The sequence below is a fragment of the Hemitrygon akajei genome, chromosome 30 (assembly GCF_048418815.1).
Source record: "Hemitrygon akajei chromosome 30, sHemAka1.3, whole genome shotgun sequence".
Classification (NCBI taxonomy): domain Eukaryota; kingdom Metazoa; phylum Chordata; class Chondrichthyes; order Myliobatiformes; family Dasyatidae; genus Hemitrygon; species Hemitrygon akajei.
Window position 1 is genome coordinate 21,931,138 of NC_133153.1, and position 13,112 is coordinate 21,944,249.

The 13,112-nt window shown below is 39.3% G+C and overlaps 1 long non-coding RNA gene across 1 annotated transcript in view; it reads right to left on the reverse strand.

Moving 5' to 3' along the window:
* The window catches only part of LOC140718734 (uncharacterized), a 73,390-nt gene extending 60,680 nt beyond the window's left edge, over nucleotides 1-12,710 (reverse strand). Inside the window, exon 1 of the long non-coding RNA XR_012096771.1 lies at nucleotides 12,607-12,710. This is a non-coding gene — a long non-coding RNA (uncharacterized lncRNA). The remainder of the gene's footprint in view (nucleotides 1-12,606) is intronic.
* Between the last annotated feature and the right edge of the window lie 402 nt (nucleotides 12,711-13,112).

Genomic DNA, 13,112 nt, shown 5'->3' on the forward strand with positions numbered 1-13,112 from the left:
CCTGGTATTATAAGCAATGTGGGAGTGTTGAATTTAAATATTTAAATGACTCATTCTAGCCAGTGGAACATAATACAGGAAAAGATTCAGACTGATGTTTGTCAGCTCCAAGCGTTGGTTCTGTATTCTACTTCTGATATTTCTTTTGTCAGTTGTGGGTGTAATAGTTGCGATGAACGGCCAGGCAATATGATGCTGTAGATTGATTGTAGAATTTATTGAATGTGCTCTTGTAAATTTCTTTTTAAAAACCTATACTGATTTCAAAGAGCAACGGCAATAAGTACAATTTATTTGAGAACATACAAAAGTCCTGTATTTGGCTGAATATAAACAGTTCAGTCTGTTTTGATTATTTAATTTATTAATCAATATGATTTTTCTTCAGTTATAAGATATATAATTTAACTCACATAAGGTTATTCAAGTTCATGCTTGTCCATGTTTGCCGTCTGAACTTCCAAGAGGACCTCAACCTTGGAGGCTTGCATGCCTCAGTGACCTGGGTGTTATGTTGACTAGAGACAGGGCCTTGTGCTTTAGCTCTTAGCAGGGTCAAACAGTCAAAGGGTAGAGAGCAGGGTAAGAGTGGTCCACCAATGCTCCAGCTTCAGGGGTTCAGCTCAGGGCAAACAACCCTGATTACTCAAAAAAATTGTTACAGTAACAGCAAAAAATAATCTTTCTTTAGCTTTGCGGACCGACAGAGTTGGAGGACCTTCATTGCTGCCCTAAATGGCAGTAAGTAAGTAAGTTACTCTCTGAAATAGCTCACAAACAAGAGGAAATCTGCAGAAGCTGCAAATCTGAGCAACACACACAAAATGCTGGCGGAACTTAGCAGGCCAGTCAGCATCTATAGAACATAGTACAGTCGACTTTTTGGGCCGAAACCTTTCAGTCCCGCCAAAGGGTTTCGGCCTGAAACATCAATCGTACCTTTTTCCATAGATGCTGCCTGGCCTGATGAATCCCTCCAGCATTTTGTGTGTGTTGTACTGAGATAGTTATTCATTTGTTCATTCCCTTAGACTTCACTTCACCTTGAATCAAATAATTATCTAAAAGATCTGTGGGAGGGTATTCATTAATCTAAAAAGATGCAATAATGAGAAAAGTTTCAACCAAACTTTTCATTCTTTTTTAGTAAAGAGCTTAAAATTAGATCCTCTTTTTATTGACTGGTCAAATGGCATACCCCTTTTCCTGGGTTTTCTCTCTACTAACCCACCTCATTTTGGATACAGGTTGGGAAAAGTGGTAAATAAAATAAAATAAAATTAATTGTTTAACCTTTATGAAAGGAAAGGGGCTTTCCCTGTTATTTTTCAATCTTACAATTCTTGCAAATGATTACACATAATAAAGCTTTCCATCAAACAAATTAATATTCATAAATCTAAATACCAATCAGCCACCTTCCACATTATGTCGTTGAATATGTTTAGTTTCTCATTGCTCCTTTACTGCAACTTTCTTTTCATATGTTTCATTTCATGTAAGATTAAACAGAATTAATTTTTTTGTTTCATGTTGTTGTATTACAGTTCATCTTGGCTTCCAAATTTTATTTGCAGCAATTATGAATGAGTGGAAGAAAAATGGCTTCACTCCAAATCAAAAAGCCACGTCATTCTTTGTTATGGGAAGTGGAGGAGGATGAAAAAGTTGTGGGATTCAAACTTGCAATTTTCGAAAAGAAAATCTTTCAGTTTCCTATAATGCATTTCTGATCCAGAAGTAGCTGTCTTCAAAAGATTCAAAGGCAACTACACTGGTCGCCTGTACAGTGATAGTGCAGAACATGAATAATTTGTAAACATTCAAATACATCTGAATTAAGCCAGGATGAATTTGGAAGGATTCTGGAGGCCATCACTTGTAGTTATGGTAACAGTATTACCATAGCAACACTCTGAGTACTGAACTTGCACTGGTCAAATAAAATCAATTATAGGACTGGGAAATATGAACAGATTGCATAAGCAAGCTTTCTCATCAAAATTATATTTCTGAGGCTAACCAAAATCAACTTCATTGGAGAAAACTTCCATTCTTAGAAAATGATGTCAGCTGAATGCCACTATCTTATCATCCAACATGGATACGCCTGGATTAAAAGACAACATGATACCTGATGTTGTAGAAACCAATACAAATAAGATAATTGGCTATTGATAGCAACAGTATAATGCAGGTAAATAAGAATTTTAAAGAGAAGCCTCCAGGTATTCCAGAAATACTCTAGAAAACCACATCATTTGGAGATGTGCAGATGCTATGTACTGGAGAACCAGGTGAGGAATCGGCACAGTGAACCACTTCTCTGCAAAACACTGTGACTGAAGTATGTAATCAGTAAAGACAAAGAAAGCCTGGACAAGTTTAATTTGGTCTAGCCATTGATGTTCCGCAACTTAAACACAGACAAGGCCAGTGGCCCTGTCATCTGACCAACCTTTATTCAATATCACAATATAAATTGAAGTGATTAAATATTTTAAAAAGTGGAAGTTGCCGTTTGCTGCACACTCTGAGGACTGCAATGGATGGCCTCCCCAGGCCACTAAGCAACACAAATGTGCCAGAGTTACTGCTGTGAATCGCACCCCTGACAGGAGAGAGGTAGCAGGTTTCCCAGACAACAAGTACCTTTACACAAGAGAATTCACAGCGTCTAGCTTATGCTGTTCTCAGCTGCTGAATCAATATTCACCATACATGTGATGAACTGACTGATAATATTTTGCTAAGTATCCTATAAAAATTGCCAGTTATAATCACCAAGGTTTCCATTATTATCCCAGAAGAGTATGTTGAAAATGAAACCATCACAGTGAGAGCATATATCACATATAGATGTGATAAATGGTTTCCAATTAGTACAGGGGAAAATCTTACCCTGGGGAATTTTTTTGAATACAGTAGACTGAGTCACTCAGTGACTGCTGAGTTTTCAGCTCTTTCTAGTGCAATATATTTTATATTTCACAGTTTGGTGTTGAGTAAGTAAATGAAGGTTTTAACAAAATATCTGCTGTACAGAAGACACAAACTATCACTTCCTATGCATGCATAATTAAAGGTTTGTCCAGTTAACCAAATTGTGAAGTTATGCAAATATAAACAATTTCTAATTCATTATGAGTACAAATCTTTTTATTTTCCTGTCAACAGACTTCATGTTTCAAAGCCTTCTGAAAGATCCTCTCCTAAAAACAAACCGTTCTGCCTGTTCCCTTCAGAACACTGTGGAGTTCATCTTTATGTGAAGATTGGTTTGTACGTTTAAGGTACTTGTGTGTCATTGCGAAATGCCCCCATCCCAGACAAATAATGAATTCACGCGGGGCAGCACAGCAGTATAGGTAGCAGAGCTGCGGTCTGGCAGATCCAGTGACCCACGTTCAATCCTGACTTCCAGTTCTGTCCCCAAGCAGCTTGCACGTTCTGCCTTTGACCATATAGGTTGCCTTTAGGTGTTCCAATTTCCTTCCACATCTCAAAGACATGTGGGCTAGCAGATTAATTGGCTCCAGTAAGCTACCCCTAATGAACAGGTGTGGTAGAATCTGAAGAGAGATGATGGAAATACAGGGAGAAATAAAATAAGTTAGGATAGGATTAGTGTGTAAAGGGCACTGCTCACTGAACTAAAGGGGCTGTACCTGGGCACAGTATCTCTCCAAGACTCTATAACCCATGAAGCACCAATACATGAAACCTTGACATCCTGATCTCAGTGCTGCTAAATAACAACCATTAGACCATGCTGTCAAATGTCCATTTCATTCATCAATATTTTGCAACACCCCAGCAAATTCCTCTTGCTCATCTTGTTTGTGCTACAGGTCTGTTGACCTCTCCCTCCATATCCAAAGGCTGCTAAACCCTACCCTGTGGATTTTCATAACGAATCCAATGAAACATTTACCAAATAATAAAGAATTTTAAAATTTATATATTCTTCCCTTTTCGTTAAATTAGAATCAAAAAAGAATTCAAACGCTAAAATTCAGAAACAAGCGGAAATAGAGGAAACATTCAGGAGATCAGCACCTGTGGAAAGAGAAGTAAAATTTTAGTAGAAGACACTTAACCTGAATCAGTGTTGGAAATAATATTATTTGTCATTGATGAATGCTTGACTATATCTGAGGAGTGAGAACAGCAGAACAGAGTCAAAAATGAATTAAATTGAGGATTCTTAAAATGCTTTTTAACCTAAAGCACAGTGAGGACATAAACTTCCTTGAACAAAGACTAGTTGCGATGAATGGTACAGAACAAGATTAGCATTTGAAGGATAAGGGATTAGAAGTGTACGCTGACAGAGTTAGATTAGTTAGATTTACACTTAGGTCCCAGAAACCACAATGTACTAATGAGCAAGCTGCTCCAGTTCCAACATCAATGACATTTACCAAGTAAGGTGGAAAATTGCCCAGGTCCATTTTTTTTCCCACAGAAAGTCATCCAATCGAGGTAAACATGAGCCCGTCAGTCAGTTGTTAATCAGCAACAAAGCAATAAAGTCACTGTCAGCAGTGTTCTCTACAATGTTGCTTGCTATTCATCAGTGCACAGGAGATGGATAGCCCAGCTAAAAGAAGTGTCGGGGCTGAAAACTGAAAGGCTTGTAGGCTTCTCTGGAGAGTTTGGAGCTTCTAAGGGTGGAAATTGAATTGCTGACAATCAAGCTGGGTTCCTTGAGATCCTAATCAAAATGAGAATGTAGAGGATTGAGAGGAGATTTGATAGAGGTATGCAAAATTACGAGGGGCTTAAATTGGGTGCTTGCAAGCAGGCCTTCTTCCACTGAGGTTGGGTGGATCTACAACAAGAGGTCATAGTTTGAGGCTGAAAAGTGAATTGCTTAGGGCAAACATGAGGGGAAGCTTCTTCACTCAGAGGGTCATGAGCATGCGGAAAGAGCTGCCAGTGCAGGTGGTGCATACAAGCTCAATGGCAACATTGAACAGAAGCTTGGATAGGTACATGGATTGTAAGGTATGAAGGGCTATGGTCCCAGTGCAGGTCGATAGGAGTAAATAGTTTAAATGTTTTGACATGGGCTAGATGGGCTGAAGGGCCTGTTTCTGTGCTGTACTTTTCTATGACTCTATGACCTCAACAAACAAACTGAATTCCGGGAGTGAGGTGAGAATGATTGCCCTCAGCCATGTGTGACACAGAAAAGGTTTGCACCATTGGCACTCCTCGGATATGTTGTAAAAGTGTTTGTAGGCCTCCGTTAGTCTCAATAGACCATGGATTTGTGCTTTGTCCAGGGCTCAAACCTGGGCAAGGTTTTTTTTAATGGAAGATCAGCAGTTGCCCAAGCTGCAAGTCTCCCCTCTCCATGCCACCGATGTTGTCCAGGGGAAGGGCATTAGGACCCATACAGCTTGGCACCGCTGTCATCGCAGAGCAATGTGTAGTTAAGTGCCTTGATCAAGGATACGCAGGCAGCCTCAGCCAAGGCTTGAACTAGCGACCTTCAGATCACTAGATGAACACCTTAACCACTTGGCCACGCGCCAACACATATTGGATATGGAACCCACCTCCAGTGCACCTAAACAGCCAACCTGTGTTTCTCTGCAACATAGCCCATTTCCACAAAAGTTACTATTTAGATGAACAGGAGAAGAGCCACACAGAAACTCCCAATCTGTAACAACCCCTTCAATCATTGACCAGCCTTTCTTAGGAAGTATATATGCATCACTGGTGGTTCAAAATTCTATAAATCTCTACCAATCAGCACTGTCGAGGTACTTTCACCACAAGAGTTCCAGCAGCAGAAATTGGCAGGTCACTGCCATTATCCAAGGGCAATTAGGGGTGGATAATAAAATTAGAGCAGCAAAGAATCTTCTGGAAGAACTCACACAGTGGGTCAAACAGCACCTGTAGGCTGAGAGGAAATGTTGATATTTTGGGTCAAAAATCTGCATCAGGACCTTGGTGATGCTTGACCTGATGTGTTCTTCCAGCAGATTATTTATTGCTCCAGATTTTGGCATCTATAATCTCATGTGTGCCAATAATAAAATTGTCCTTGTCAGCAACATCAACACCTGCTGAATAAACATAAAATTGTAACATACACAAAATGCTGGAGGAATGCAGCAGGCCAGGCAGCATTGAAAGCGAGGAATAAACAGTCAATGCTTCAGGCCGAGACCCCGCTCAAAACATCGACAGTTAGTCTTCTCTGCTGATGCTGCCTAACTTGCTGAGTTTCTCCAGTATTTTGTGCAGGTTACTCTATAGTTCCAGTATCTGCAAAACCTCCCGTGTGTTAATAAAATTGTATTTTTGTTTTGGCTTCAAGAATAATTGTTGACTCTAAAAAATCTTTCATGGTAACCTGAAAGGAAAAATGGAGTCTCAGTTTAGTCACAGCATCAACTGTGTGGAACTTTCTTGATACAGTGAATGAGTGTTAACTTAGATTTTTTGCCAAAATGTGGACTTTAGATCGAGTGTTTGGATGTCTGGAAATGGGCTTGAACCCACAAAGCGATGACTCAAAGGCAAGGCTTATGGAGCTCATGTGGTAAACGTTAAGAGCATCAGTAAGCAATACTGTGAATATGGAAGCAGATAATTCAATCTTCCAAGAGCCCACAGATTGAAGTTTGAAGGTCAGCTCAAGGACAAGCAGTCAACAATTTTTCATGCTCTCACCTATGCCTGAGCAAATAATTTCAGAAAGATAAATCAATATTCATCTTTAATGGTGAAATCCAAAGAATTACATAGGATCAGCTCTCTTTGTTTTCAGATCCTGCATTCTAATGGCAGAAGCATACAAACACAGAAATGTAAAAATGCATTTATTCTGTTTTGATATTTTATCTAGTGCAACAGTCTAATTGTAAGGCAATACTACAATAATTCAGAATTATTTATCAGACTAACCTGCCTTCAACAAGTTGTTCATCTCTAACAATTGGTAGTTAAGAAACAAAAGAAAGGAAAGAGAGAGAGAGAGAGAGAGAGAGAGAGAATTTAATGGTTTTCTACAGTTTAAGACTGTTATTTTTTTCTCACAGCCACAGTCATCTGGTGTGGGTAACAGGAGATTCCCTTCTTTGCTTTCTCTGTCTGTCTAATTCTGTGGTTTGTCTTTTTTTTTCATTTTTTGGCTACTCCCTGCAAGTTGAGTCACCCCGCTTCCTGTGTACTTCCCAAGCTGGCTTGAAGAGGAAGTACATTTAACCTAACCATTCTCACTCTAGGCGTTGATTTCTTACCTCACTACTAGCTGGTGAATGACTTGCTTGCAATACAAGCCAAAAATACTGCTTGTGGCAAAGTACAATTCTGTTAATTTAAAATGGGTTTAATTCAGCTGAAGACTAACAAGTTGAGTCCCTCCAATGAAAGAATGAATTAAAGAAACCCACAGTAAATGCAGACCATGTGAAGTGTACTATACATATTATACACATTTTACTGCCCACACAAACACTTCCACAATTGTCTCAAAGACTCACAGGACTCAATATAGAATTGAAATTAGACTACAGGAAGGGTAAGTCAAGAGAATCATAACATTCCTCATTGAGAGGCAATGGTGGAGAGGGTGAACAGCATCGAGTTCCTGGGCATCAACATCTCAGAGGATCTGAGATGTTGACAAAAAGGAATGCCAGTGGCTCTACTTCATTTGAGGAGATTTCATATGTCACCAAAATTCCATAGCTGTACAGTGGACAACATTCTGGCTGGTCACATCACTGCCTTGTAAGGAACCATCAACGTACGGGATCGTAAGAGACTCAGAGGGGTGTAGACTCAACTAGTTCCACCATGGGCACAATACTTCCTGCTATCAAGTGCCTCGAGAAAACAGCATCCACTATTAAGGACCTCACCATCTGTGACGTGTACTCTTCATGCTATTATCATTGGGGAAGAGGTACAGGACTCACTCAAAATCTTACGAACAGCTTCTTCCCCTCCAACATTAGATTTCTGAATAGTTCATGAACAGGACCATATTATTCACCTTTGGCACTATTTATTTATTTTGTAACAGATAGCACTTTTTGCGTCTTGCCCTGTTTGTCACTGCAAAACAACAAATTTCTTTACATACGAGGGGTGATTGATAAGTTTGTGGCCTAAGGTAGAACGAGATGAGTTATACAGCTCTCGTTACATCCACATGTAGGCCAACTCTTTGGGGGATTATGCAGAAAGTTTGAAGTTAATAACTCATCTCCTTCTACCTTAAGCCTCAAACTTATCAATCACCCCAATGAGTTATTAACTAATGACTCATTCTGGAGGCCAAGATCCGTATGCTCCACGACCGCTGGACTAAGTATGAAAATGTAGGAGGGGACTAAGCGGAAAAATAAATATGCTAATTTTTCTAAAATTGACTCCTTCTACCTTAGGCCACGAACTTATCAATTGCCCCTTGTATGTCAATGATAATAAATCTGATTTTGAGTCTCCTTCTGATACAACTTTACCAGCTCCACTTCATTCTTGGGCCTAAAATACTCTTCAGATATCTGGATTCCTTCTTTTCTGGTCTTTTATGTGTACAGTACTCATTTTCATTCAAGTACTTTTGAAGGGTGTTCTCTCCCTATATTTAAATCAAGATCTGGACAATTAAATTTCATTTCTGGGATTTGGGCCTTGCTGGGAAGGCATAGCTTTGTTGCCTTTAGCTAATTGCTCTAGAAAAGATGGAGTCCACCATCTAGACCATGCTCTCTTCTCACTGCTGCCATCGGGAAGGAGGTGCGGGAGCCTTAGGTCCTATACCACCAGGTTCAGGAACAGTTATTACCCCTCAGCTATCAAGCCCCTAAGCTGGCATGGAAAAGGTCACTCACCTAACATTGAACTGATTCCACAACCTAAGGACTCACTCCCAAGGGCTCAATAACTCATATTCTCAGTATTATCTACCTATCTCTTTATTTTTTTGTATTTGCATTGTTTGTCTTCTTTAGGTTGTTTATCAATCTTTGTGTGTAGCTTTTTTTATTGATTTTATTGTATTTCTTTGCCTACTGTGAATGTCTGCAAGAAAATGGATTAGAGTAGTATATGGTGACATATATGTACTTGGATAACAAATATATTTTGAACTTTAAACTTTGTGAACAGCCTTCTTCAACTGCTGCAGCTCTTCTTGTAAAAGACCTTCCACGGTGCTGTTGGGTGTGAAGTTCCGGGATGCAGCATGAATAAACACCCACGTAGTTCCAAGTTCTGAGTAAGATATTGAGCAGAACTTGTGGGTGGTGGTGTTCCCATGTATACCGGTTGCCCTCACCTTTCTTGATGACAGAAGTCACAAGTTATCGGAGTAACCTGGTTAAACAGCGTTCCTTCCTAAACCTTCCCACCACTCATTTTAAGGTGACCTCTTTTTGTTAAAATTTTAGTTGTTTACCATTACAGTTTCTCGCACAGCTCAGACAAAACTCGATGGATAACAAATCAGTGAGTACCTTGAGATCCTCTGTTAAATTAAAGATGTTATATAAAACTCAGCTAAAATGGTTCTTTCTTGAAGCATTAAGTAACAGTGACTATTCCTGGAGCTAGAAAGCTTCTCATACACTATAAAGTGAATGTTGAAAATTACAGGGCAAATATTGTTTGAGAAATTTCAAGCTTAAAATGAAGTGAACTTACAATCTGTTCTTAAATATTTTCTTGGATATATTATCCTTCCAAGTGCTTAAGTTTGGTATGGCTTTGTCGGCTGGTGTATTTCAATGTGACGGTGTGGCATTGTGCATTCTGAACTTGATACTTACGCCTTTCCCAATTGACCCCAAATCATTTAAAAGCAAAGTAATAGAACAGCTGGTATAACAAAGCTCAATGTGAATCCTTACTTTGCAAAAAAAAAACAACATGATCAGACTCATTCAGGCCAGCCTATTTGTAATGTTTTGCAACTCCAGAAACTAATAAAAAAAACACAGGAGCCGGAATACTTGTCCACTTTGGTTTTTCTCCTCTTTAGTAAAGTACTCACATATGACGTGGTGCCATAATGACGTATGCCATTCACGTGCTTCTTACATAGAATCGATGAATTATGTAAGCAAGCAAAGAATGCTTAATAAAACAATATATTTAGAATATTATTCAAATATTATTGCAATATTGAGTACACTATCTTATAAACACTAATTATAACATAAGACATCAGAGCAGAATTATGGCATTTGGCCCATCTAGTCCCCTCCACTATTCAAATGTGGCTGATTATTCTCCCTCTCAACCCCATTCTCCTGCCTCCTCCCTGTAACCTCCGACAACCTTACTAATCAAGAACCTATCAAATCTCCAATTTAAATATACCCAGTGATTTGGCCTCCATAGCCATATGTGGCAATGAATTCCACAGAGCCTGGCTAAAGACTCATCTCTGTTTTAAATGGGAAATCTTCTATTCTGAGGCTGTGCATTCCAGTCCTGGACTCCCCTACTATTCAAAACATCCTCTCCATGTTCATTCTCTCCAGGCCTTTCAATATTCAGGGGCTTAAATGAGATTTCCCCCCCCCCCCCACTTATTCTTCTAAACTCCAGTGAGTACAGGCCAACAGCCCTCCAATGTTCTTTATACTTTACCCCCTTCATTCCTGAGATCATTCTTGTAAACCTCCTGTAGACACTCTACAATGCTAGCACATCCCTTCATAAATATGGGGCCCAAAACTGCTCACAATACTCCATATGTGCTCTGATCAATGCCTTTTAACGTCTGAGCATTAGATCTTTGTCTTTGCATTTTAGTCCTCTTGAAATGAATGCTAACAATACATTTGCCTTCCTTACTACCAACTTAACATGCAAGTTAGCCTTAAGGGAATCTTAGATTAGGCATCCCAAGTTCCTCTGCACATTTGACTTCTGAATTTACTCCCTGTTTAAAAAATAGTCGACATCTTTATCTCTTCAATCAAAGTGCACGGCCATACATTTCCCTATGCTGTATCCCATCTGCCACTTCCTAGCCCATTTTCCTTATCTGTCCACGTCCTTCTGCAGACTCTCTGCTTCCTCAACACTATCTGTTCCCCACTTATTGCTGTATCACCCACAAACATGGTCATAAAGTAATCAATTCCATCATTAAGACCAGTAAAATTTAACATGAAAGGTAGCAGCGGGCCCAACACCAATCCCTGCAGAACATCACTAGTCACCAGCAGCCAACCAGAAAAGGCCCCTTTTATTCTTACCCATTGCCATCTCCTCATCACAAGTGCACAAATTTATGCAAGCGATGGGTTTTTCTTTCATAAGTGAAAACAAAATATAAGTATTCTCCTGCATTCACTTTCAGCCTGCTACATATTTGACTTTGCAAGCATTATTTTTAAGGAGCTATCAAAATATGTGTTTCTCTTTATCTCCCTATCTCAAAATGGAAGGATTAGTGCCAAATGCTCCCTTCTGAGCATCCAACATTATGGCCTCTGAAAATAAATGACAGGAGAACAAATTTGGAGCTTTAGAAGAAAGAACAAAAATATGTTCATTGACATTTCAAATACCTTTAGTCCATTTTAAAAGAAATCATGAATGCATTTTCATGAAATTTAAAAACGCTTACTTTCAAATTCTTTTGATAGAAAACTTTCTGCCGAAGTTACATACAGTTGTGATACCATACTCTGAATTTCATTTAAAACAGCTGTATCAATCTCACCTCAATAATGCCAAACTTACCAATGTCCATAGGCACACAAAATTGTACTGTGCACTATTAATGTAATTTTAAAAAATATTTAAGCAACCATAATGTTGCGCCTATGAAAACATTCTGAGAACATCTGAAGCTATTTGGAAGATAAATAGCAACTGCCATCCTCAAACCAAAACTTTCCTCAATCCCCACCAACAATAACTCACAGTAGTTCACTCTCATTAAGCTCTGTTTCACAACTGGCTCCCATCCCACCTGTGGTAGCCTCAGATTGCCCCACTGAGATACCTTTGAAATCCTTTGAAGTAATAATGGTTTTTGCGTTTTGTTTGATGGCACTTTGCCTCTACTCAAAAGAAGTAGTTTCCTCCACTTTCTTCTTCTGCCATTTTTGGTTCTGCTTTGCCCCAATCACTCTCTGCTCCCACATTCCCCAAAGATCTCACTAACTTGATCTATCTTGTTATGAGTGTTATATGCATTCATTCACTTTTGTTGACTCTATTTGCTGCTGTGTAGGTATATTGGCAAACGCTATCCTTCCTATAGCACTCTGGTTCTCAATACCCATATCGTAAGCATGTAATATCATGGTGCCCTTTCTGTTTGCGATACTAGATGTTCTTCCGTCCAAACTTACACCCATAATTCATCCACCCCCAACACACATTATGTAATCTAAAAATCAACACAGCCCTAAATATTCAATTTACTAGGGTACTGCATGAGTCAGTGAAGCCATCGCAGTGGAAACAGCTCACTCTCCCCGATGCTAGTGCCAGTATTTCAGGTCTCAAAATCACTTACACCCATTATTAAGCCATCTTTCAAATCCCTAATCTGGCAACCCTATGAAAGTCTGCAGGCGGCTCTAGTAGTAATACCGAAATTGTTACCTTTCTTGAGGTGCTTTGAATAGCCCCTACACTTCCTCAGGAAAACCTCATTCTTAGTTCAACCTGTCATTTGAACTGTCGGTCTGCCCGCTGCTCAAACATGGTCTTTAAACAGTGCAAGATCTTGCCAACACCTACTTACTAATCCTGAAACATGATCATCACTGAAAAAAAAAATAGGACTTGGTGAATGTATGACAGCATAAATACAAGAAAGTAAACTAACTTGCTGGTTATCCATGCAGTTGCTACTGACATTATTTATCTCCAGCCAGCCTCATTTAGAGGAAGCACAATATCCTGTAGAGGAACAGTGGCCCTTCCTTAAACTATTTGGTAGTTGCTTTATTTTAAAATGGTGACCGAAACAGCCCCCAGCTGCTGCAGCAGAATCCACCTTTTCCAATTATATTCATGCAGATATCTTCAACATTACTCTATGCTTCACAGTCAAAGGAGTAGAAAGGTTGTATTTAACTTGCATGATGGACGTGGCTGACAGCTTT